The sequence below is a fragment of the Triturus cristatus genome, chromosome 3_2 (genome assembly GCF_964204655.1).
Source record: "Triturus cristatus chromosome 3_2, aTriCri1.1, whole genome shotgun sequence".
Lineage (NCBI taxonomy): Eukaryota > Metazoa > Chordata > Amphibia > Caudata > Salamandridae > Triturus > Triturus cristatus.
Window position 1 is genome coordinate 1,127,051,144 of NC_140584.1, and position 27,413 is coordinate 1,127,078,556.

Below are 27,413 nucleotides of genomic sequence, written 5' to 3' on the forward strand. Positions count from 1 at the left end.
ATGGACTTCACCGTGGAACACCGCCCTGGTACGGACCACGCCAATGCTGACGGCCTCTCCCGGTTCTTCCGCCTCAGCGAAGAGAACCCCCCAAGCTGATGGGCAGTTCTCTCCGGCTTTCAGCTGGGGGGGACGCGTGTTGGACCCGGCCTCGTAGAATGGCCCTCCGTGCCCCCGCACCACCGAAACCTGGTACCTACAGCCCAAGCCCCCGGCCCGGCCGAACCTCCCCACCAGGACACACGCACCGACCCGGACATCTCCGTCCCTGGCCTCTCCCCTTTCGGCCACCCCGGGCCCGCGTGCCCACTTCATGCACCAAGATGGCCGCCCGGCCCCAGCGCGACCCAGGCATAGAGGCGCCACTCCGGCTGGAGGACATCATGCTTCCAGGGGATGAGAGAGGGAGGAGCAGTTTCTATCGCACCTCTGAACCCCCCGGGACGATGGGTTTCGATCGGCCCTCCGGCCTCCCTGAGGGCTGGCTCCACGCCTGCTGGGTGTCTGGGACTCCTCCCGACCCGGCCCTGAAAGGATCAAAAGACTATAGCAGGAAATCCCGACAAGCGACCCCCAGGTGACAAGACCCCTGCCTGCACAGACTCCGGACATCAAAGAGGGGTCGAACTATAACAAGGGGTGCTCTGGGGCTGTCCGGCAGATTCGACGCTGGAACAACGAGAGCTTGCTGACGTGCTCGCGGCTCCCTGAAGATCGTAAGACCTCCGAACTTGTACCTGAGCCCTGCTGAGTGACTCGCGGCTCCCTGAAGATCGTAAAGACCTCCGAACTTGTACCTGAGCCCCGCTGAGTGACTCGCGGCTCCCTGAAGATCGTAAGACCTCCGAACTTGTACCTGAGCCCCGCTGAGTGACTCGCGGCTCCCTGAAGATCGTAAGACCTCCGAACTTGTACCTGAGCCCTGCGGAGTGACTCGCGGCTCCCCCAGACTCTCACGGTCCCGCCGGACCCCAACTCCGACCACGTATCCCCCAGCTCGAGGATTGTGAGCTGTGCGCCGGGTACGTCCCGGCTTTGAACCGTTACCAGAGACAGTCCCGCTACCCCCTACCTTTCCGAGACTCTTGAGCCCGTGCTCACCTTGTACATATTTGCAGTGATACCTGTTTGATAAAGCTTGTTCTGAGAATATCCAGTGTGGTCCCTCTGTGTCGTGTGGTGCCAGAAGTACGATCCTAGTTGCGAGAGTCCTCCCCCTGGGGAATCTCCCGCCAGTGCCCGGCTACGATACTTTGAGGGTGGGTCTCAGGGTAGTCAGGACCCCCTTTCCGGGCTCCTCTGAGGTCGCCGTCTAACAGTAACTCAGTGAGAACACTACAATTGGACACCACACCAGTTTAGAAAAATAAGCAAAACTTTATCTAAACCAACAAGACCAAATGCGACAAAAATCCACCATATAATACTGTAAAAATAGCTATTTTGGAAGGTAAACTTCAAAATGCAAAAATAGCTGAAAAGCACAGTTCTTGTGAGTCTGTAGCTCTGTTTGGGGCTTCCGCAGTACTGGAAACGACAGAGTCTAACAGTTCCAGCCGACCGATTCGGTATGGGCCAGCTAAAGCGTCAACAGACTTGTAAACAGTACCTTTCTCGTTTCAGCCGACACGTTAGTACGGGCCGGTCTGGGCTACCGTCGCGGTTGCAAGGTGAATTGGAAGCAGTGCAGCATGCAGTACCCTCACGGCGCGGTGCTGGCAGTGGCTTGGTGACGACCAATGCTTGCGATGCCGAGTGAGGCGGTGCTCGATGCAGTGCTGGCAGGTCATGGTGCAGCCGGTCGATATTTGAGTTGGGCAGCGACAGTGTCAGTAGCGTCTGGGTAGAGTGAAGTGAGGTGGTGTGGAGTGTGGCACCCACAGGACGTGGTGCAAGCAACGGCTCAGTGGCAGTCGCCCAGCGGCGTTGGTGAGACCATGGATGGGGTACGAAGTGCGCAGTGCCCACGGCGGTGCCTTCAGGACACGGAACCAGCGACGGACTCGGTGACAGAGTCGGCTGCTCTTCTTCTTCTGCAGCGCCTGAACCCAGCAGTTCCAGAAACTGTGCCCAGAAGGATGGTGAAGCCTTTGCTGTTCCTGAGACTTCAGAACACCGGGCAAGCTCTACCTGAAGCCCTGGGAGATACTTGGTCAAGCAGTATACACATACAGTTCCTTTCATTGGCAGAATCAGCTACTGCAGGCCAACCTCAGACAGCACACAGCAAAGGGCAAGTATTTCTCCTCCAGCTTCTTCCAGCTCTTCTCCGTGGCAGAGGTTCCTCTTGAATTCCCAAAATTGATGAAGATAGTATTGTCCATAACAGACCATGCCCATTCAGGTGTGAAAGAAATCTCCTCTCCCTGATCTCAATGCATCCCAGGTCTATTCAGCCCAACCCTGACTCACCCTGGAAATGCAGGACAAACCTCACCCCCTCCAAGTGGCTGTCTGAACCGACTGCACATCCACAGCCCCTGTCACCCCAAAACCAGTCAGTCAAGCAACAAACCTAGCAGAGGCTAAGCATAAAAAAATACCTACTTTCTAAAAGTGGTATTTTCAAACCCAGAATGTAAAAATCATCCTTACTAAAAGATGCATCTTTAGTTTCTGAGTTCAGGCATACTTAACTCCATTTTCCTATCTTATTCCCATGGCCAGTAAGACTTATAAGAAGTTATAAGTAAACTCTCCATTCTATCCTATGGGACAGATTGCCTTTCAATAGTGAAACACAAACTTGACAGTATTTCACTATCAGGACATGTCAAACACTTCAGAGCATGTGCACTACCGTTCACGTACATTGCACCCTGCCCACAGGGGTACCTTGGGCCTACCTTAGGGGTGACTCACATGTAAGAAAAGGGAAGGTTAGGGCTAGGTTGACATGGCAGTACTAGACTGCACACAGGCACTGCAGTGGCAGGCTTAAGAGCCTTTTAAAAGGCTGCTTGTGTGGGTGGCACAATCTGTGCAGCAAGCCCACTAGCAGCATTTGGTTTACAGGCCCTGGGCACACACGGTGTACTGTACTAGTGACTTAGCAGTAAATCAAATAAGCCAATTGTGGACACACTAATCCATGATAACAATTTGCAGCTGGAGCACTTGCACTTTGGCCCTGAACAGCAGTGGCAAAGTTCCCAAAGTATCTAGACCAGCAAAACAAAGTCCAACACACAGCAAAACACAGGAGGCAAAGGCAAAATATAAAGGGGAAACCCACACCAAGGCTGCCAGGTCTAACAGAGTGAACAGTGCCTCTGACACCGTTTGTGAATGCGTTGCGATTCACAACAAAGTGTGAACCATGAACTGAGCGGCATGCAAAGAATAGTAGACGAGTGGTTAATGTTCAACCGGATCCTAGAAACAATATTTACTAGAAAAGCCCAATATGCATCTCGATTAAGCCAATGGTAAGTTTATGAATACACTCACAGTCAAAACATCTGTAAATCAGTTAAAGATACAATACTGGATTTAAGGATCCTTCCGAGGTTAAGCAAAAAGTATTGTAAGATAATAAACTACCAAACCTACAAGAAGTGAATAGTGCCTTTAAAAGAAAATAACAAAGAATGCACAAAGTTGCGTTCGCAGCCGTCCTTAAGTAGAAACCAAAAAAGAATACATGAAATCAGGCTGGCTGCATCTATCAAACAGCTCCAATATATATAATGGCTTAAGGATTATGCTGTCTCCCAGTTTCGAGAACCCGAACCCAGATATGCTCAGAGAGTGGGCAGAAAGCAATCTGGAGGCATCAATGCGTCTGATGATAATCCTTATAAAATATGCAGAAATAGACCGCGCCAATACCCTAAAGGAAATAGACCCTATCAATCAGGGGCTTGATGCATTTGAACAGAAAGAGGCAATTTCCAAGGGCAGGGATGAAATCAATACCCGCCTAAAGAAACACGAGGAAACAATTAAGGCGCGGAAAGTCTTCAAGTTTGCCTGCGACAAAACAGATTATGAATGCGGCCAAACCTTCACATTTGCCAGGAAAAATGACACTATCAAAAAACAAAGAATGAACAAGCCGATCCAACAAACACAAGCATTGCTCACAACGGGCGAAGGAGCAGACTCTACCTCAATATCCACCTCATCTCAGCTGTGGAAAGCAGAACAGATTCTGAGGATGGTGGAAGCCGGAGAACAAGAAATTAAGCGAGTGAGGCAAATCTCAGCCTGGCACAAAAGCTCGAGTATTCGATCGGGGGCAAACACTGAAGCCTCACTTGCCAAAGAATCAAAGCGCCGAAGCAACCGCAGGAGGCGCGAAAGAAGGAAACTCAGAAAAGCCCAAACCAGGCAACAGGAGGCGAGGAAATTGGAGGCGCAAGTGAAACCTGATACCAAAACCATCATTAATCTCAGTAATATCAAACTTTCTGAGGCAGAAAAACAACTACTCTCCCTCGGTGTAACCTTCTGCCTTGAAAGCAGCTTCGATTACAGTAACACCCGCATTGATGTTTTCAAATTTATCAGAAAACTCAAATTGATAAAGTTCTTTAAAACTCAAACATGGCAATAGTGACACTCAACTTACACCAGGCATCATACCCACAGTTGGAGCTAGTCTCTCAGTCTCAGACATTCCCGCGATCCGCACTCTTGCCGGACTTGAGTCATCTAATGGGCCCACAACAACCAGAAAAATTTGCATGATGAAGGCATTGTGAGTTCCCCGAGGGTATCCAGCCCATTTAAGACACATTACACCTTCACACCAGTGATGCCACAAGACGCCATCGACATCTTTAGTGATGTCGTTACAGATTAATTGAAAGCACTGCACCTTTAAAAAGCCCGCAGACCAACCAGGCGTAACCGCTTCAACAACAAATATCAAGATCTTGTGACCAAATTACGTAAGAAGAATGAGGTCATCATCAACAAAGCAGACAAGGGGGGTAACATTGTGCTCTGGCCACAGCAGCTTTACCTTGAGGAAGCAGATTGACATCTGACGGACTCTGCATCCTACAAAATATCCAACTATAAAGAGGTTGCCACAAGCAACAAGGAACTCAGAAAGCACTTGAACACCTTCAGATCACAAGGAATAATCAGCAAAGACGAACATGCATTTCTGAACACAGACCCACCAGTGCTTCTTATCCTATGTTTTCTTCCCAAGGTGCAGAAAAACTGCAACCCAATCACTGGCTGCCAGAAAAAACATGTGCGAGAACATTTAAAAATAAGTAAACTTTTTTCTGCAGGACTTGGTCTCCAGCTTACCTACATATTTAAAGGACACAAGTGACTATCTACTGAAAATCAAAGATATCCCATGGTGTGAGGATTATTTATTGATATCCCTTGACATCACCCCACTGTACACTAGCATTCAACATGGTGATGGGATTACGGCCTGCAAATATTTTCTTGACAAAAGACCAATTCACTGTTACAAGCACAACAAATGTATTTTGTTCCTCATTGAATGGTGTCTTTTCCACAACTATTTCATGTTTAACAAAACTGTGTACCAGCAACTGAGGGGGGCTGGCCATGGGGGCCTGCTTCTCACCCAGCTACGCATGCCTTCATGTGGGCTGGTGGGAGGAGCGGGCTCCCATGGTAGATCACTCTGACGGATTCAACAACAATATTGTTACTTGGCTGAAGTACATAGACGATGTCTTTGTCATCTGGAGAGGTGACACTAATAGTGCAAGGGCCTTCGTTACGGAGATTAACACCAATCTTCTTAATCTGGAATTCAATGCTAACATCAGTGACACCTCAACAGAGTTCCTTGATGTTATGTTGTACATCTCCAATGGGGCTTTGCACTCAAAACTGCATAGGAAGCCTACTGCAGGCAACTCAACCCTGCATGCTTCTAGCTTTCACCCAAGGCACTTAATCGCAAGCATCCCTTACGGTGAAATGCTTCACGTACGCAGAATATGTAGTCCGAATGATGACTTAAAGGTGTGTCAAAAGGAAGCGTTCAATAGATTAAGGGTGCGTGGATACTCCAAAGGCAACATAAACAAAGCCATCAACAGAGCCAACACCATCCCTAGAGATGAATTTCTCACAGGAAAACCCATGCCAGTGAGTAACACAGCCAGTAGTGAGTTATCACCACATGCACACACGTTCACCGCTAGGCTCATAATCACATACAACACAGAGGAACACGCTGTCAGATCAGTGATCAACAAACATAGGGGTATCATTAAATCCGACCCAACTTTGTGGCACAGCGTCCTGATATCACATATAGATGCGCATTTTCCATGCATGACGCTCTAGTGAGAAATAGTCTTGAAATAAGCACCAAAGTCAATTGGCTATCTGGCATAAAAGGTTTTGTGAAATGCAACAGCTGCAGGGCATGTAAATTCGGCAGGAACATGACACAGGTAGATTCTGCCTTCAGAAAAGAACCCTTCACCATCAAACACCGTCTAACATGCAGAAAAGATTTTGGGGTTTATTTACTCGAATGCAAATGCGGGCTGCGCTACATAGGCAGCACCAAGTTACAAGTGCACTTACACATTCTACAACATCTAAGGGCTATAGTGAATAATGATCCATCATATCCTGTAGCAAGGCACTTTAAGGAGGTGCATAACAACAATCTTGACCACCTCCTATACTCTGTAATTGACTGCATACCCATATTGAGAAGAGGGGGAATCAAGAGAAATGGTGGTGCCAGCTAGAAAGCAAATACATTTTGGAATTCAACACCAACACGCCCTCAGGCCTTAATACCAGTGAGGATTTACACATCTTCCTGTAAGTTTTAGACCATCCTGTTGGTTACTTTTCCCACAGGTTTTCTATATCTAATATGTAACCCATTACATCGTCCAGTGTACACATGGGTACACAACCTGAGCCTTTTGTTACTCACTCACTCACCGCCATACGTGGATTATCCCTTGTATATATAGTAACTGCATTTGTGCTAACATTTTTCCTTTTGTTATTTTCTCATTGTTAAATATCTGAGCTCATTTTCTGATGACATTGTTCAGTCTCTCGTTATTTTGGTAGTCAGTCTGAATTGCGCATTTTTTGTAATTGCTCACGTGCACTGTATATATAGCACATGTGAGCATATGACTGCATTGTTTAGTCACTGATGTCAGTCAAGTCTATGCTCACAAAATCTCTTTTTATCGCTTCACTTTTCACGAGTTACTGCCGTATCTCTCACTGTGTTCACTTAAAGCACTTCATTGCAGCAGTAGTTCTCATTACTTTTTTAACCACAGTATATCGCGAGCTCTCTAGGGCGCATGATGGATTTCCGCACATATGCACAAGTATCTCCTTTACTAACATAGCTCACACTTTATTAACATTAGAGGTTCCCATAGTTATGTTAACTCACAGACAGTGCCAACTCCCTCCATTTAGTAACTCTAACAGTTGCCATTTCACAGCCATCTAAGCCCGTATTCGTGCGGGCCTTTTGCAACAGTGTTCCTTCTTTTAATTGTTTGTAAGTAACTCTGCCATAATATGAGAACATTTTACTGTTATGCCTGTAAAACCGCTTTTAGAGTTCAAGTTGTGTCCATTATTCACACAATTATGGGGCATATTATCAAGAAACGGCGTTACAATTATCGCCGCTCTAGCGGCAGACAACTGCCGCTAAAGCGGCGATAATGGGCTTGATAATATGCCCTTGAGAATTCCGTTAGAAACCCATGTACTGGTGTCAACACGGGCTTCTATTGGAATTCTCTGAGGCATATTATCTAACCCTGAGCGTAGTTCGCGAAGTAGCACTTCGCGAAGCTACGCAAAGTGCAGTTCGCACTACGCGAACTACGCGTAGCATTTCGCGAACTGCGTAGTACCTTGTTCGCACTGTGCCAGATGTCGTTTTCAATGATTGCACAGTGCGGACAAGCAACCGGCACTGTGCAATCATTGAAAATGGCATCTTGCACAGTGCGAGCTGTAGTTTTCTGCTGCTCGAGTAGATTTTTACTCGAGCGGCAGCTTTCTCAACGCGAACTGGTAGTTTCTCATCGCGAGCGGTCGCGAGCATACGCGACCACTCGCAATGAGAAACCTGACCTCCTCGCGTTGGGAATCTCGCCGGGAGGTTTATTTTCCATGCTCGCGATCGCCAACTTGATGTTGCTGATCGCGAACAAGGAAAAAGTCTCGCCGGGATGTAATTTTGCTTGCTCGCGGTCGCCAACTTGACGTTGAGGACCGCGAGCAAGCAAAAAATGACCGCAGCACTACGCAACACTACACTACGCGTGTTCGCACTGTGCTACGTGCAGTTCGCGTAGTGCGAAGTAGCGCGAACTTCGCAAACTACGCGAGCGTAGCGTACTGCTTTGCCCAGGCTTAATATTATCAAGCCCATTATCGCCGCTTTAGCAGCAGTTTTCTGCCACTAAAGCAGCGATATTTGTAACGCCGTGCTTGATAATATGCCCCCCTGTTTTTATACCAGCATTGGCGCAGTCTGTCTTCACATTGGAAGTCTGTCCATCATGTCTGTGGCATTAAGCAAATAGAATGTAAAGCACTCGCTGACTTACTTCCACCAGTAAAGCTGAGCTCATGTAAAAGTTTACCAACTGTAGTAAAACGGCCACTCATGTGGTTAACATAGAAAAAATACTACTACTAACACTTGTATATAATGCATCCATTCACTATCAGCGCGTTGTGTGATCAAGGCCACATGTCTGGGGGCCGAAATGCGTCATTTGGACCTTGATGTGTGAATAAAACCATCATTCTACATCCTTGCTTTTGGAGTTTGTGCCCGTGTGAATATATATATATATATATATATATATATATATATATATATATATATATTCACTGAAAAAACCATATGTTTCAGGGGTGTTATAGTTAGCTGGACTTTTCACTTGTACAAAACCATTGAAATTCCCCCTGTTGGACAGGCCACATGAAGGGCTGGCTCCCACCCCGCATGACAGGGCCCAAGCCCCGGACTCCCAGGTGTTACCCCCAAGGGCAACCCGCACCCCGTTTCCCAACGGAACTCCTGCCCCCGGACAGCCATGTATCATGGGGCCGAACCACTACCGGCTCCCCCGGCCGGATCAGCCGCCATCTTGGGCACTACGCCACGAGGCCGCATGGCCTCGGCTCGACCCTAACCCTGGGCCTGGCCGGCCCCGACATCCCGGCACCACCATCCACCCAGGAGGTGAACGGACCACTTGGCAGGTCAATGGGAGAAAGAAGTGTCGATGGCTCTCCCCGCCAGGTGCCGATCACCCTCCAGCTCCCCCAGGCGCTGGCTCCACCCCCTGCTGGGTGTCTGGACTCCCTCATCCCGGACCCCCCGACCTCCAAGTGCGAGGGTCCGGACATCAAAGGGCGCCAGACCTATAACTAGGGCAGCTCCAGAGCAGGAAGGCAGTTGTATCCTGGAGTCGAGAGACACCGAGAGAACTCAGCCTTGACGGACTACTGGCGCTGCCGTAGCCCTGCCTTGTGAACTATCGTCCTGCCTGCTGGCGCTGCCGCGGCCTTCTGCATCATCCATCCTCGTCGGGACCTGCTGGCGCTGCCGCGGACCGTTGTAACGACCACCTTCATCGGGACCTGCTGGCGCTGCCGCGGACCGTGTAACGACCACCTTCACCGGGACCTGCTGGCGCTGCCACGGACCGTGTAACGACCATCTTCACCGGGACCTGCTGGCGCTGCCGCGGCCCGTCCATCTAGAACGCCGAGCTCGAGGATTGTGAGCTATCCATCATACCATCTCAGCTACCAGATTGGTAACCAGACTGTCCCGCTACCCCCTTTTTCCCAAACTAAGAGACTCGAATCGAGGGGACCCCTGAGTCCAGACCTCCTTGTACCATTTCACCGTACCTTAAGAAATCACCTATAAAGAACGCTAAATCCTATCCTTGTGTGGTGTATATCTGTGGGGGGGAAGTTATTCATCTGTACGATCGCTGGAGACGGCTCTCCCTGGAGACCTCTCCCCTTGTCCTCGGCCGACCCTCCCGGTCCGTCTAACATTGGTGGCAGCGGTGGGATCCGAATCAACGCGTAATCGTACAGAGAGTAGCTCACCCCACGACAAAACCATGATGTCAACCAAAGAGAGCGGATCCACCGAGAAATTCCAGATGGATAAATTGGAAGAGTATAGCCATCGCGAACTTAAACAATTCTGCATGGAACTAGGCATTGCTACCACCGGCCTGAGTACCAAAGACGATTTGAAGCACGCCATTGAGTCGTGGGCGGAAACCGGGGTCGCCGGATCCCCAGACCAAAACGGTGCAGCATCGGAGGGGAACGCCATAGCTCCCGAGGAGCGAGGAACGGGCCTCTCGCAGGAAGAGATCCAAGAAAGAGAAAGAAACAGATTACATGAGTTGGAAATGGCACGACTCAAGATGGACGGTGAACTAAAATTAGCCGAGCAAAAACTGAACCTAGAACATCTGCGGCTCCGAGAAGAACGGGAAGAAAAACAGAGGCAGAGAGAGCTCGAAGAAAAAAGACTAACATTCGAACACAAGCGCAAACTGGCGGAAATAGAACTTCGGAAACAGAATAAAGAACCGGAGGTGCCTGAGCGACCGCACACCCCGGGAGCAACCGAGAAGAAAGTCCACATCCCCAAGGATGTTGTCCGAGAGTATGTCCGAGAGGACGACATACAACAATGGTTCAAAGCCTACGAGATCGCCATGACCTCCCACCGGATCGATCGCAGTGACTGGGGAGCCGGCCTATGGGGGAGGTTCGTCAACGAAGGCCGCGATGCCCTACTGCAGCTCCCAGACCATCAGATGTCATCCTATGACCACATGAAGGCTGCCCTCCTCACCCGATATGGGCTCACACCCGAAATGTACCGCCAGAGGTTCCGAGACTGCACCCGGATCCCGGGTACAACTTGGGTGGAATATGTCAACTATTTCAGCCGAGCCTTCGAGGGTTGGATCAAGGGAAGCCACGTAACGACCTACGAGCAACTCTTTAATCTCATGGTGTGGGAGCACCTGTCTAACAACTGCTTCGTCGAGCTCAGGCAGCACCTCCTCGACAGTAAATTGACTGACCCACGGCAACTCGCCGCCGAAGCTGACCGGTGGGAAAGCACCCGAGTGGGCCGGAGAGGGCCACACGAGCCAAACCGAAACAACCAAGGTCAGCACCGTCCCCGAGGAGGAGGAGGAGGCCAGGGGCGAGGGAGAGACACCGTCCCGGCCACTCCCGCGGCCAGCACCCCGCCCCCGGCCGGCCGGGGCAACCCCCCGATGCGCCCGGGGTTCCGAGCCAACGTCACGTGTCACCGATGCCAGCGAGTTGGCCACTACGCCAATGACCCGAGCTGCCCGCAGAACCAAACGCCGAAGCCCCGCCAGGTAGCTGCCGCCGCCCTGGGGGGAGAACAAATCTCCGAGGAACAAGAAGAATATGAGCAGGCACAACAAGAGTGGGAACCGGCCGCCATGGTTCTAGCGTGCCTAGGGGGAAAAGACATGGTCCCGCGGGCTCCCCTACCCGCCAACACCAGGAAATATGGCCAGTGGGTGAACATTAATGGGCGCCGGGCCGAAGCCCTACGTGACACACGGGGCCAGTGTGACGGCCGTCCGCTGTCACCTGGTAAAACCAGAGCAGATCCTGCCGAACATTCTCTGCCCCGTCCGCTCAGCCGACAATTCCGAAAGTCTATGTCGGATGGCCTGCGTCCCCTTCGAATGGGGAGGGGTCTCCGGCATGTTGAAGGTGACGGTCCGGGATGATGCCCCCGTGGACTGTCTCCTGGGGAATGACCTTGAGAGTTCCCCGTGGGCCGCCGTCGAAAGAAGAGAGCACCTGGGGATGCTGGGCCTCCCGGACTGGGCATGCGTAACCACCCGGTCCATGGCCGCCCGTGCCATCCCCCGACCAGAAGAACCAGAATGGCCAGCACCTCCTCCCCCGGTCGCTCCAGTAGAGGACAACGACTATACAGACCCCCCAGAGCCAACCCCCGAAGGGGTCGCCCAGCCCCAGGACCTTCCCGGCCTGGCTCAGTGGCGTCAAGAAGGGGGGCCCACCCAGGAACAGTTCCGCCAGGAGCAGAAGACCTGCCCCTCCCTCGAGGGACTCCGCCAGCAAGCCAGCGCCCAGAGCGCAGGGGACTCCACCGGAACCCATTGGGTCTATTGGGATAACGACCTGCTATACAGTGAACAAAGAATCGCGGAGTTAGGGGCCAGTCGAGTGCTGGTGGTGCCCCTCCGTTTCAGAGACTTCCTGCTAAATTTGGCCCACGATGTTCCCCTGGCTGGACACCTGGGCCAGGACAAAACCTACAGTCGCCTGGTGACCCACTTTTTCTGGCCGAGGATGCGGAACGACGTCCTCAACCACTGCCGGTCCTGCCCCACGTGCCAGGCCAGCGGGAAGAGCGGCCGCAAGCTCAAGGCACCTCTGCAACCCTTCCCGGTGGTCACCACCCCGTTCGAGAGGGTAGGAATAGACATTGTGGGGCCCCTGGACCCCCGCACAGCACAAGGACATCGGTTCATCCTGGTACTGGTGGACCACGCCACCCGCTACCCCGAGGCTGTGCCCCTGCGAACTGTAACAGCTCCGGTGGTCGGCCGGGCCCTAATGGGGATCTTCTCCCGGGTGGGCTTCCCCCGAGAAGTCGTCAGCGACCGAGGCACAAACTTTATCTCGAAATATATGAAGTCCCTCTGGCAACAGTGCGGGGTCACCTACCGATTCACGACCCCCTATCACCCTCAAGGGAACGGACTAGTTGAGCGATTCAACCGCACACTCAAGGGAATGATTGGGGGATTGGAAGAGCCCCTCCGTCGCCAGTGGGATGTACTACTTCCGTGCCTCCTCTTCGCCTATCGAGAAGTTCCCCAGAAGTCCCTCGGCTTTAGCCCCTTCGAACTCCTGTACGGGCACCCTGTGCGAGGGCCCCTCAGCCTAGTCAAAGAAGGTTGGGAGATGGCCCCCCTAAAGACCCCTCCAGACGTCTTCAAGTACCTCCTGGCACTTCGCAATCAGACCCGGCTTTTCAGGGAAATGGCAAAAGCGAATCTTGAGGCCAGTCAGGAGGACATGAAAAAATGGTACGATCAGAATGCCTCCTCCGTCGAATTCGAACCTGGTCAACAAGTGTGGGTGATGTCCCCCACCGAACCATGTGCCTTGCAAGATAAGTGGACGGGGCCCTTCAAAGTGGTCGAACGCAAGAGCCCCGTCACCTATCTCATCGACATGGAGTCCCCCCGGAACCCCCTCCGGGTCCTCCACACCAACAGACTCAAACCCCACTTTGTGCGCTCGGAACTCAGCCTCCTGATGGCTACAGACAGTGGGGCGGAAGAAGACTCCGAGCCCCTCCCTGATCTCCTGAAGACCCAGGAGAAAGACGGTTCCGTGGACGGGGTCCGGCTCTCCAATGTCCTCACCCCAGAGCAACGCCAGGGCTGCCGGGACCTCCTGCTGCAGTTTGCTACTCTGTTTTCCCTCACCCCAGGGATCACCCCTTGGTGCTTGCACGACGTGGACACTGGGGACAGTCCCCCTATCCGACACCGGGCCTACCGCGTACCAGATCGGGTGCGGGCCTGCATCCAGGAGGAAGTATCCAAGATGCTCACGCTCGGGGTCATCGAGCCCTCGGACAGCCCCTGGGCCAGTCCGGTCGTGCTGGTCCCCAAAGCCGCTGCCCCCGGCACCACTCCGGAACTCCGATTCTGCGTCGACTATCGGGGCTTGAACGCTGTCACCAGGACCGACGCTCATCCTATCCCCCGAGCGGATGAATTGATCGACCGCCTGGGGGCCGCCCGCTACCTCAGCATCTTCGACCTGACAGCGGGCTACTGGCAGATCGGTCTCACACCCCGGGCCCAAGAACGGTCCGCCTTTTCTACCCCCGATGGCCACTACCACTTCAAGGTCATGCCCTTCGGCATGAAGAATGCCCCAGCTACTTTTCAGCGTCTAGTGAACCAGGTCTTGGCGGGACTCGAAGAGTTCAGCGCCGCCTACCTGGACGATATCGCGGTGTACAGCCGCCACTGGTCCGACCACCTCCACCACCACCGAGAGGTCCTGCAAGCCCTCCAGCGGGCCGGCCTCACGATTAAGGCCGGCAAGTGCCAAATTGGTCAGGGGTCCGTGACCTACCTCGGGCACCAGGTGGGAAGCGGTCTGGTGGCCCCTCTGCAACTCAAAATTGCTGCCATCCAGTCCTGGCAACCCCCAGTCACGCAGACCGAGGTCCGAGCCTTCTTGGGACTCACCGGCTACTACCGGCGGTTCGTGAGGGACTATGGCAGCATTGTGGGGCCCCTCACGGGTCTCACGTCCAAAAACCACCCGAAGAAGATTAACTGGACCCCCGACTGTCAAATGGCCTTCGAGAAGCTGAAGGCCGCCCTGTGCACCGCCCCTGTGCTCCAGGCCCCCGATTACAGTCGGGAATTCATTGTACAAACGGACGCCTCCGACCACGGCATCGGGGCGGTTCTTTCCCAGCTGAACCCCGAGGGTCTTGACCAGCTGGTGGCCTTCATCAGCAGACGCCTCCTGGCCCGAGAACAGCGCTGGAGCACAATCGAGAGGGAGGCCTTCGCAGTGGTGTGGGCCCTCAAAAAACTCCGGCCCTATCTCTTCGGTACCCACTTCCGGGTGCAAACCGACCATCGACCCCTGCAGTGGCTAATGCAGATGCGGGGGGAAAACCCAAAACTATTGCGCTGGTCCATCTCCCTGCAGGGAATGGACTTCACTGTGGAACATCGACCGGGCCAAGACCACGCCAACGCAGATGGCCTGTCACGCTTTTTCCGCCTCGACGAGGAGAGTCCCCAAGAGGATGGGTGACTCTCCCCGCCTTCAGCTGGGGGGGACGCATGTTGGACAGGCCACATGAAGGGCTGGCTCCCTCCCCGCATGACAGGGCCCAAGCCCCGGACTCCCAGGTGTTACCCCCAAGGGCAACCCGCACCCTGTCTCCCAACGGAACTCCTGCCCCCGGACAGCCATGTATCATGGGGCCGAACCACTACCGGCTCCCCCGGCCGGATCAGCCGCCATCTTGGGCGCTACGCCACGAGGCCGCATGGCCTCGGCTCGACCCTAACCCTGGGCCTGGCCGGCCCCGACATCCCGGCACCACCATCCACCCAGGAGGTGAACGGACCACTTGGCAGGTCAATGGGAGAAAGAAGTGTCGATGGCTCTCCCCCGCCAGGTGCCGATCACCCTCCAGCTCCCCCAGGCGCTGGCTCCACCCCCTGCTGGGTGTCTGGACTCCCTCATCCCGGAACCCCGACCTCCAAGTGCGAGGGTCCGGACATCAAAGGGCGCCAGACCTATAACTAGGGCAGCTCCAGAGCAGGAAGGCAGTTGTATCCTGGAGTCGAGAGACACCGAGAGAACTCAGCCTTGACGGACTACTGGCGCTGCCGTAGCCCTGCCTTGTGAACTATCGTCCTGCCTGCTGGCGCTGCCGTGGCCTTCTGCATCATCCATCCTCGTCGGGACCTGCTGGCGCTGCCGCGGACCGTTGTAACGACCACCTTCATCGGGACCTGCTGGCGCTGCCGCGGACCGTGTAACGACCACCTTCACCGGGACCTGCTGGCGCTGCCGCGGACCGTGTAACGACCATCTTCACCGGGACCTGCTGGCGCTGCCGCGGCCCGTCCATCTAGAACGCCGAGCTCGAGGATTGTGAGCTATCCATCATACCATCTCAGCTACCAGATTGGTAACCAGACTGTCCCGCTACCCCCTTTTTCCCAAACCAAGAGACTCGAATCAAGGGGACCCCTGAGTCCAGACCTCCTTGTACCATTTCACCGTACCTTAAGAAATCACCTATAAAGAACGCTAAATCCTATCCTTGTGTGGTGTATATCTGTGGGGGGGAAGTTATTCATCTGTACGATCGCTGGAGACGGCTCTCCCTGGAGACCTCTCCCCTTTTCCTCGGCCGACCCTCCCGGTCCGTCTAACACCCCCGTTATAGTTAGTTCAGCTAACTATAACTCGCGCGCCAGCAATGCACTGCTGATGACGTCACATATTACATCACTCATGACATGGTCAGTGACATCACTCATGACATCACTGATGACATCTCAAATGACATCACTAATGACATCATCCAGTGAATGTGTGTTTTTCTGAAAATTAAATATGTTTTATATATGTATATCTCAAGGTCGATGGAAGAATAAATGGGTATATAAGTGTCTAAATGGATGATTTTTTTTTTGAAAAATTGATTGTGTAACTGACTGATTAAGTGTATCATAGTGAATACATGGCTTAGTGAGTTATGTTTAAATATGTAAATATCTGTATCAGTCTCTCATTTTGTGTATAAGTGGCTGCATGGGTCGGTGAGTAGCTACATGGGTGTCTATATAGGTTAATAGTTGGTTTCTTGAGTATCAGTCTGAGTGTCTGCATGGTTCGGTGGGGGTATTATGTAGTGCATAGGTGCATGAATGAGTGACTCACTCTTTGTATGTGTTGAAGACAGCATGTGTGCAGGACTGTATGGGTGGATGAGTGTGTGAATGGGTGTGTTAGTGAGTGAATGACTGTCTCAATAGTGTCTTTATGAGTAACTACATATGTTTTAAACTAGTATATATGACTATTGGTGTATATAAGTGAGTATATGTGAGAGTGAGAGATTGAAAGAGTTCCTGTATGAATAAGTATGTGTTTCTCTAAGTGATTGTTTAAAAGACTAAGTATGTGTAAGTTTCCGTAGAAGTAAGTGTGGTGGTGTGTGTATAACTGTATATGCAAGTAAATGTATGTTTGATTCTTTATTAGCATGAGTGACTACGTGTGTGAGTAACTCTATGGATGAGTGGCATTGTGTAACAGGATGTATAGGTGTATGAGTACATATGATGAGTGAGTACATGTATGAGTGACTGTATAGGACTGTTGGTGAATGAGTGGATGTGTATGTGGATCTTAGAATAACTGAAGAGGTTGTTGTAACTGGTATTGGTATGTCCATTGTTTTGAAAAGTTTAGTCTCTATTTTTGAATGTGTGTATCAAAGGTTATATTAGGGTGAGAGGAGGTCTGCCACTCTATCACAAGGATGATGTCATCAGTGATGTCATTTGAGATGTCATCAGTGATGTCATGAGTGATGTCACTGACCATGTCATGAGTGATCTAATATGTGACATCATCAGCAGTGCATTGCGGGCGCGCGAGTTATAGTTAGCTGAACTAACTATAACGGGGGAATTTCAATGGTTTTGTACAAGTGAAAAGTCCAGCTAACTATAACACCCCTGAAACCTATGGTTTTTTCCAGTGAATTTCTGAGGTTTTTTAAATGCTAATTCCTAACTATAACGTGCCTGAAACCTATGGTTTTTTCTGTGAATTTCAAAGGTTTTTTAAATGCTAATTTCTAACTATGCCTACAGAGATAGGACATGTGAAGAAAGAAGAAAAAATGCACAGAAAGAAAAAAAAGAAGTGCAGAAAGAAGCAACAGAAGTCCTCAAAGACGAAGAAAAGTGCAGGAAGAAGGATAACGTGCAGAAAGAACAAAAAGAAGAGCAGAAAGAAGCCTTGTTGCAAAATCATCCTGTACCCTCAACTTTTTCAGATGGATACTGGTGGTAACTGAGTCCGACTAACCAGTCCTAGAGCCAGTGCTAAAAGACACTTAGAATACAGTGAAAACACCTACATACACTAGGGAACATTATGCGTTGGGGTCCCCCTGTGATTAGCATGACCTCCTCTGTAAGCCCCAAGTATATAATAGGGCAAGGGGATTAAAACTACCTCTTAAAACAGGCCACAGGGCGTTTTTGCACACGTTAACTCAGGCCCTGTCTCCTCCCTTCACCACTGTGTAAACACGCCCTGTGTCCGTTTTTAGTTGGGAGATTAAGTTCATTTGAATCCTGAGGGTCCCTAGGGTCCAACTAGCCCACTAGGTACCTCCAGTAAGTGCCACAGAGCTGCGTTGCAGAGAGGTGTAAAAAGTGGCACGGCCTGGACCACCTCTCTGCAATGCAGCTCAGTGGCGCTTACTGGAAGCACCTGGTGGGCTAGTTAGCCCCCAGGGGCCCTCAGTATTGAAGGAAAATTATACCCCAATTTAAAACGTGCCATAGTGCGTTTTTGCACACGTCACCTCAGGCCCCGTCCCCTCCCTTCACCACTGTGTAAACGCGCCCTGTGGCTGTTCTAAGTTGAGAGATTAAGTCCCCTTGAATCCTAAGGGTCCCTAGGGTCAAACTAGACCACTAGGTACCTCCAGTAAGCGCCACAGAGCTGCGTTGCAGAGAGGTGTAAAAAGGGGCTAGGCCTCAGAACACCTATCTGCAGCTCAGCTCCCTGGCGCATACTGGAGATGCCTTTTGGGCTAGTTGGCCCTCAGGGACCCTCAGTATTGAAGAGGAATTAATTCCCCAACTTACAACTCGCCAGGGGGCGCGTTTGCAGAGTGCTGCAAGGAGGGGGCGTGGCCTCCGGCACGATGCCAGTCTTTTATTTATTTAAATTTTTTAAGAAGGGGGGCTGTGTGGTTCCCCTTCTTATTCTAATTTATTGGCCCTGATGACCCCATCCCCCAGGGCCTGTCTCCTAATTATATTTTTTTTACCCCAATCCCCAGGGCCGGCCACTGTTTTTTATTATTTTAAAAAAATATATATTTATAGACACACCTAGGACATGCTGGACAAACCGTACGTACCTATCACCATGACGATTTGCGTGATATTCATTAAAAGGCGACTATGCATACAATGAATCCACGTGGAATGTATTTACACCACTAGTGAAGCTCTGACATGTCTGATGCCCTACCGTGCCTAATCCCGGAAGACACCCTTGTCGTTTATTTATACAAACATGGGTAGCTATTGACGGGTACATTTAATACACATGCACACCAAGCCATTCAAAAGGTATTCGACAAAAATTCGACCAAAACTATGCAAGAAATCCCCCTCATGGTTAATAAAACACACATCCACTGCCGGATGTGTAATACTTTTTATTTTACTCTCTGGAAAGGGGACGACATCACTTGAGAGTCACAGCGCGCTCCTGGCAGAGCCCAATGCTGTGTTACACCCACCATTGCCTGCTGAGTGCCACACACCTCTGTGTTGTATTCCACTAGCTAGTGCGTATGCTATGACACTCTCTAGCCCATGTGCACTGTAACACCACCCCGTGAATATGTCATGCCACACTTGTCTTCGCACGGGTTATATTGCCCCATCTAACGTGCCTTCCTCGATGCCTATGTTATAACGCACAGTGTTATGCCATACATATTACAATCTGGGATCCATATCTTTGTCACAGTGCATATGCAACGTTACACTCCCCAGCACATATTTTATATTACAACTTTAGAGACTAGTTAGGTTACACAACACTGCCCTGTGCATATTACACTCCAAGGCGCATATCGCATAGCACGCGCTAGTGCCTGTGCTATCTCGCGCTCTCCAATGAATCTGTCATTGTGCACAATGTATTGCATATTATATTTCACGCCCGGTTCATCCTATATCACACTTTTTGGTGCAGAGTTTATACCATACATTATATCTAGTTTTCATTTTCAATCGTGCTCTCAGGACTATGTTCTATATAACACTGTGTTCACCTACCCTTTTCACGGGCATTACATTTTGCGATAGGGGGTGGAGGGTCAGGGGGTGTTTCTGCCAAGTGAGCCCGGAGTCACAGTCACAAACGTCCTCTTCTTCCTGAATAAAAGTGAGATTATGCTGCATACTTGTTCATATTTTAAGTAGTTTGCACAGACACACGTTTTAAAAACAATAAAGTTCCTAATACTCGCCTTCTCTGAACAGTTAGCTTGCTGCCCCATCCCCCTCCTCCCTATCCTCTGTTGTGTGAATCCATGGACTAGCCTCCTCCCTCCTGCCATGCATGGTCTGATGGGCTGCCACTGCCCTCAATTTAGTATGATGTACCACTCCACTCCTCCTGCCCTCCATTGCCCAATTCTATGAACCATCATTGACCTCCTGCTTAAACTCTGTGCTTAGCTTGCTGCCCCTATTCTCCTCCCCCCTGCCCTCCGATGTCTTTGTGCATGCCCCTGCTCCATCCTTTTTGCCCACCATGTTCCATGGACCTGCCACTCCTATCTACTCTGAGTGTTCTGTTGAGTTGCCACTCCCCTCCCACCTGCCTAGCATTGTCAGATGACTGTAACCTGTCCCTGCCACGTCCACCCTGCCTGTCCACATGCCATGCCCCTATCCTCTTCCTCCTGTCCTACATGGTCCATTGTATTGCCACACCCTTCTGCCCTCCCTGTTCTGTTGTGCTGCAACTGCTCATCCTGCCTGCCCCGTGCGGTCTGTTGTGAGGCCCCTTCCCCTGAACTTTCTTGTCTGTGCACAGGTCCTGACCCTCCCTTCTATCCTCCATCGTCCTTTGTGCATGCCCCTGCACCCTCCTTCTTGCCCATGATAGCCATTGTGCTGCCACTAACCCTCCCACTTGCCATGCATGGTCTTCTGTGCTGCCATTGCCCCTCCCACCTTCCCTGTGTGGTCAGTTAGCTGCCTCTGAACCCCTCCCACCTTCCCTCCATGGTCTGTGTGTATGCCATCACAGTCTCACTGTTGCTCTTCATGGTGTGTCTTGCTTCTAGTGCCCATCCTGCCTGACCTCCATGGCTATCTTGCTGCTCCTGCCCTGCCCCCTTGCCCCCAGCCCTCTGTTTACATGTGCAGACCCCTACTCCCTCCCTCCTGGCTTGTCTGTTCCATTGTGATGCCCCTGATCCGTCCCTCCTGCCCTTTATGGTCTGTTATGCTGCAGCTTTCTCTCCTGTCTGTCTATTATGGTCAGCTAGCTACCATTGCCTCTTGCCCCTCTGTTCTCTGTTGTCCATGTGCATGGTCCTGTCCCCTCCCTCGTGCTTTCTATGGAGTGTTGTGCGGCACTCCCGTCCCGCATGCCCTGTGTGGTGTATTGTGCTGCTGCAAACACTGATGCCTGCCCTGCAGGGTCAGTTTGGTGCACCTCTCCATGTCCCTCCTGTCCTCTGTTATCCAAGTCCATGTCCCTACCCCATTTCCTTCCATGATCCAATGTACCATACTTGCGAACATTTTGAACTTGGTAAGAGGGAGATTTTGAAAAAACAACTGGGGTATTGATTTTCCCCTTTGAGTTACATTGAAAAAGAGGAGATTGTAGACAGGAGACAGATCAAATAAAGCCCATTTGAGCTTAAAAACATTGGACGTTTCCTGGCTGAATCGGGTCTGTTGGCATGTGTGGTTGTACTACCATTGCCTATTCCTTCTGCCCACAATGGTCTATTACATTGCCACAGCCTCTCTTGCAAGTCCTGTATTGTTGGTTTGTTGCCCCTGCCCACCTTTCCACTGCCCTCCATAGTCTGTTGTGCTGCCACGGCCCTTCCTGCCTGCTCACTGTGGTTAAATTGTTGCCTTTGCACCCTCCTACCTGCCTTCAATTTTCAGAGTCCGTGTCCCTGGCCTCTGCCTCTCAACAGTATCCTAATGAACAACTAGATTGCTAACATTCTATATTTATTACAAAAGTGTGGAACGCCTGACGTCATCTTGATGTAATCAAAACTGTGATGCCTAGAGCATTTCCTTTAGAAATTACATATATGAGAGGGTCTTATTGGCATCAAAATTATGGTTAGTGCTCTAAAAGACTAAAATAAGACATATTTTCTGAGTTTTCAAATAGCGACAAAGCACTTTTAAATTATTTGTTACCTTTATGTTTTTTTATCCAGTTGACCACTTGATTAAATGTTGCACTTAGGGGAAAGGATGTGGTGTTACTTCCAGAACTGCAGACTTTGCAACTGGGGAACCAGGTTGGAGTTTCTGCTTCAGCTCGACATTCTGTGATTCTGGTCAAATCACTTAGTCTCCCCATGTCTACAACCAAAATGAATTTGTTCTTGTGTGATGTAACCAATGCTCATGTAAAGCACTCCAATACCTGACAAGTCTGCACTATATACCACTGCAAAAACACAAAATAATAAGTGTTTTGCACACTTCTGTCATTGGGCTATATTTGGGCTACATCTGGGTGATTTTGGGCTACATTTGGGCTCTTTTGTCTCTGGTGGCCATCTTGGGAGATTTATTTGTTATGAAGTTTCCTAATTTCCTCATGTACTGCAGTCTCCTCAGTAGGAAATGCTTTCAGTTTTTTACTTTGATTCAAGTCAAGTCAAGTCAAAAAAGCTTTATTTCAATAAGAATTATCATAAAAGCATATACGTACAAGCATAGTAAAAATAGAAGTTCATCAGGGAACAATTTTTACAGCAAATCGTAATAAAAGCTTAATGACTGGGTTAAAAAGAAACACACTAAAATACTTTTAAAATTGATTTAAAATACAGTTAAAAAGACATATAAAAGAATCAATTTGTTAAATCAACTGGTGGAGCTATTAAATTTACTTCTAATAATCCAGGACCAGCCCAGAAATTTGGCCACGGCACAGACTAGCACCAAACTTGTGTCAGAGCGAAGAATACGTAAGGCGACACGATAGTTTGAAATGCCCAGGAGACGGCAGGCAGGGCCTAGCCATCTTTTTCTCGGGTTTCTATACGCTGGGCATTCAAACATAATGTGGGCTATACTTTCTACTTTTTCTGTACATGTCGGGCAAGTGTCGGGGGTCTGATGGGGAGGCTTCCATTTGCTGGTGAATTCACGAGTAGGGAGAATCTCGAGTCTGAATTGAAGATACAGTGATCTATCCCTGGGTTTTTGTATGAACTCAAGGTAAGGCTCAAAGCTAACAGACTGTTTGTAGGTGTAAAAAGCTTCTGTTAACCTACCTAGGTTGGGATTACCAAGATCCTGATTATCAATCCAGGCCCAGTATGCTTTTTTGAGATCCACCTTACTCACGGGGGCTCCATGCTCCCAGACATCGTTTAGACCAAGCTGGATAAGAGATTTTTTGATATTACGAAACCAGCTTATTTTGTGGGAGCCAGCAATGTTCATGATTTCTCTCAGGCCCTCAGTGTATTTGGCTAGCTCCGGGGTGCGCCATAAGCGGGCCCAAAATAGCAGAGGGCGTAGCCTTGCAATGTCTTTAAACGAACGCCTACCCAAATCACTGAAAAGAGGTTTCAGAGGGGTACCCCTTGGCATTGAAACTAGTTTTCTCAGAAATTTATTCTCAGACAGAGTAATTTCTTCTAAATTTTCGAAACCCCAGAGTTCGGCTCCATATAGGGCCGAACCTACTGCTTTGGCCTGATAGATCACTAATGCGGGAGTGATTGGCTTGCTCCTCGAGGAGCGATGTTCTTTAGCAATTACCCCCGTGGCTCGTTTGTAATTAAGCAGCATTTTGTAAATATGGGGTCTCCAGCTCAAAGTGTCAGAAATTCTGATGCCTAGATAGTCAAATAGTTTGACATATTCTAGGGGGACTCCATCAGACATGATGGGTACGCTGGGTGATTTGCGTGATTTGAAAGAGAGGAGCTTGGTTTTTGTTGTATTAATAACCAGACCTCTCATTGAGCAAAACAAGTGAAATCTGTCTAAGAGCTTCTGTAACCCTGCTGGTGCCTTAGAAATCAGCAGGGTATCGTCCGCAAAAAAGAGAGTGGGGACTCTTTCCCCCGCCAGGGCAGGAGCGTCCGCTGGGACTTCTAGCAAGAATTTCACCACTCCATTCACAAAAAGTGAAAAAAGAGTGGGCGCTAGTACACGGCCCTGGCGGACTCCTCTGCTGACTGGGATCTTTTCAGTTCTCTGAGCCTGGGTTCCCCATCTCACCCTGGCGAAGTTCCCCTCATGGAGATGGACCAGAAGGTCGAGGACATGAGGCGGAAGACCCAAATCCTGGAGAACAGACCAAAGACGGTCACGAGGGACCAGGTCAAAGGCTGACTTCAGATCGATGAAGGCTAGATGGAGGTTGCCCCTGCCAATCAGAACGATTTTCCAATATAACAATAGCAGCCTGAAGACCTGGTCAATCGTGCTCGTATATGGCCTGAACCCGGCTTGGTAGTGTGACAGGATACTATTTTCAGTGGCCCACGATAGAATTCACTCCAGCAGAACCCTGCCAACCACCTTCTGGCTAGCGTCAATAAGACTTATTGGTCGGTAGTTAGCAGGGTCCTCCCTGGAGCCCTTCTTAAATATTGGTATAACCTCCGCTCCCCTCCATGACTCGGGGATGGGTAACCCCTTGAGAAGAGCATTAAGTAAGATGGTAAAATACACGGCCCAAGATTTAGGATCGGAGCGGAACAAGTCTCCGGGCAGGCCGTCTGGGCCTGCAGCTTTGCCTAGGACCAATCTATTAATGGCAGACATAACTTCTGTTTCAGTGAAAGGATCATGGTTTGCCAGGGTCGGATCTATAGGGATAATAGGAAGGAAAGCACTGGTACCTTGAGTATTGTCACCTGAGTAGAGATTCGAGAAGTGGGTGAACCATTCATGATTGGTAATATGATTGGAATTTGTATCGGGGTCTGAACCTCGCGAATATCTGCAGAGCTTCCAAAATGTGGTCCCATCCCTTGCTAGACTGGCGTTTTTCAAAGCCAACCAATGAGATACTTCCCATGTACACTTTGCATTGGTTACAGCCTTCCTATAAACAGACCTAGCATTTTTAATTAGAGAGCAATCCTTAGATTTAATAGCGATTGCAAGCTCTTTCCTACTGGATCTACACTTGAACCAGGAACCAGGTGATTTGTGTTTATGAGTGTTATTAGTGGAAGAGGATATGAAAAAAGACCCGATTAACTCAATAGTGGCTGCGTGAATGGACACGGCCCTTGAGTTCTCATTGGTATCTGCACATGCTTGCCTAAGTTCTGCAGTTTTTAGTAGCAGTATTTCTTTTATAGAGGACAATTTTTGTTCATCTAATGCAATTTTAGGCCATTTGAGATATCTTTTACAATTGGATGGAATGACATCTCTAGTAAGCAATGTGGGACGATGGTCGAGGGTTGGTTGATCAGGGGTCCATAAGCTCTTTAAAGTCAGGCACAGGGGATTATGGTCACTATCGGTGGTGGAGACAATAACCATGTCCACTGCATAGTGCCAGAGTCTTCGATCGATTAAAATATAATCGATTCGTGATGGGCTGGAGATTCTATTAAAAGTAAATGCTGCATGAAGGTCGGAAGGAAGTCGGCCATTAGCAGCTCTCAGCCCATATTCCATAACCAGGGCATTCAGTTGGATTATCACCGGTGACCATCTCCTTACTGGGGGAACAGTGAGAGAGGGTATACCCCACCTGGCATCTTCCTCTTCGACCTCCAGAATATCTTCAGAGGCGAGGGGTTCATAGGTACAATTCAGGTCTCCAGCGACCAGTATTAGTGAATTGGAAGGACAAGAGGAAAGTTCCTCTTCTAAGATGGTAACAATGGGAGACTTAGATCCTCCTTGGGTGCCCCTGATATAGATGTTAAAGAGCTCAATAGTAGGCCCCCCATTCAGCCCACTCAAGGTTAAATGCAGCACGTCCGGAGAAGGACTTTGTACATGACTGACTCTGCAAGAGAGGGCAATATGAATCCATATTATGAGGCCTCCAGAGGGGCGTCCACGGCCAGTGGACACCGCAGGGACGCAATGGCAGGTGAAACCAGATTTGAATAGAGGTGTAATGCTCCAGGTCTCTTGGAATATACAGAGATCGAAGGTGGCAATAAAATTATTCCAGTCTCGGAGTGGGAGTTTGGCTTTCGGACCAGCGATGTTCCATGAGATAATTTTAAGGTTCGTGTTTGAGGCTAAGGAAGGGGAAGTGACAGGGTCCTATGAGTGTGGAGTTGGGACTACCGATTGTATTCCACCATCCCCCCTAGCCCCACGAGAAATAACAGAGGAGGATGTTTCGGGGGACAATCTACGGTTGGAGATCGGGACAGCATGGGATACTTCATTTGGAATTGATGATGTATTGGGCGCAAGAGTTAGTCAATCAATTTGTCCCAAAGTAGATATGCCCTCAAGCCTTTGGTAAGGCAACCCACCCCTCCTCCCTACAAGGTCGTGACTCGGTGTAGAAGAATATCTAAATTGGATGGAAGACGAGTCAGGGGAGGAATATCTATACTCGAGTGCAATGAGGCCATCAGCTAAGATATGATTGGCTAGGGTCAGCTCAATTGTGTCCGTGGGGGAGTTGTTGAATCTTAATCTACGGACCCTTAAGAGATCGTCTCTAATAAGAGATCGGCAGCCTCTGGTATGACGGATCCAGTGGGTAACTTTGTTCTTTAGAGATTCTTCGCTCTCGTACCCAGCAATCGTGGGAACACCTACCATGTGGACAATAAGCTGAGAGTTGGCCCTAGGTCTTTGCACTACAGAAGATTGAAAAAGCAAATCAGGGGCTGAAGATTTTTGAGAGAGATGAGACTGACTAATTGTAGCATTATGATGCAAGGTTGGATGAGTTTTTTTGTTAGAAATGGACGGGTTAGTCCCAGCTCTAGTGGGTGGTATGGAATTTGGTCTAACTTGCAGGGATGACGCTGGCAGTTGAGGTAATATGGGTGCACTAGAATTGGTGTTATTAAAGGAAGAAGTTGTTGATAAATGTGAGTGGTAAGCAGTATTGGTTGAAATGGTTGGTAGTTGCAAGGGTTGCATAGAAGGTCTTTTGACTATTATTAATAATTCCTTTACTAGTGCTTTTAGATCGCTAATTGCAAGCTTCAGTGCCTTAATGGTTTCCAAGATTAGACCTGTCGCTGGGGCAATTTCTTCCACTACTTCTTGTTGTTGGCTAACCCCTTGTGATGAGGGTCCAAGACCAAGAACTCCATCACTACAGGGGTTAGAAACAGCAAGTACAGCGGGACTAGAAATAGTGTCAGAGCACTCTACAAAATCGTTATCAATAACAGATAATAGCTCAAAGCGATTTGTACAAACAATGACGGTGGGTTCAAGGGGTACCAAGTTAGCCACAGGGGCACAAGAGCTTACAACTTCGGTAGTTACCCCAGGGATAGCACTGTGGCTCTGCGTACCGTCCTGAGCTATTGCCATTGATGAAATTGGGGCGATTTTTTTACTAAACATCTGGGGGATAATAACGGGACCTGGACGAAGGTTACTTGGAGGCAGCGGGGATAAAGGCGTAGCAGCTAGGTCAGAATCTAGAATAGAAGTACATTCATCGACTAAGGAGTCGATGCGTTCTAGCGTAGTAGGTGGCATAGATTTTTTACTAGATTTTCTGGCTTTGTTCCTTTTTGCCATGCTGCCGGTTAAACTAGCAGAACCTCCATTGGCATCCGACATTTTCCTTTTGCCCATCGTGACCCTCAAACTGCC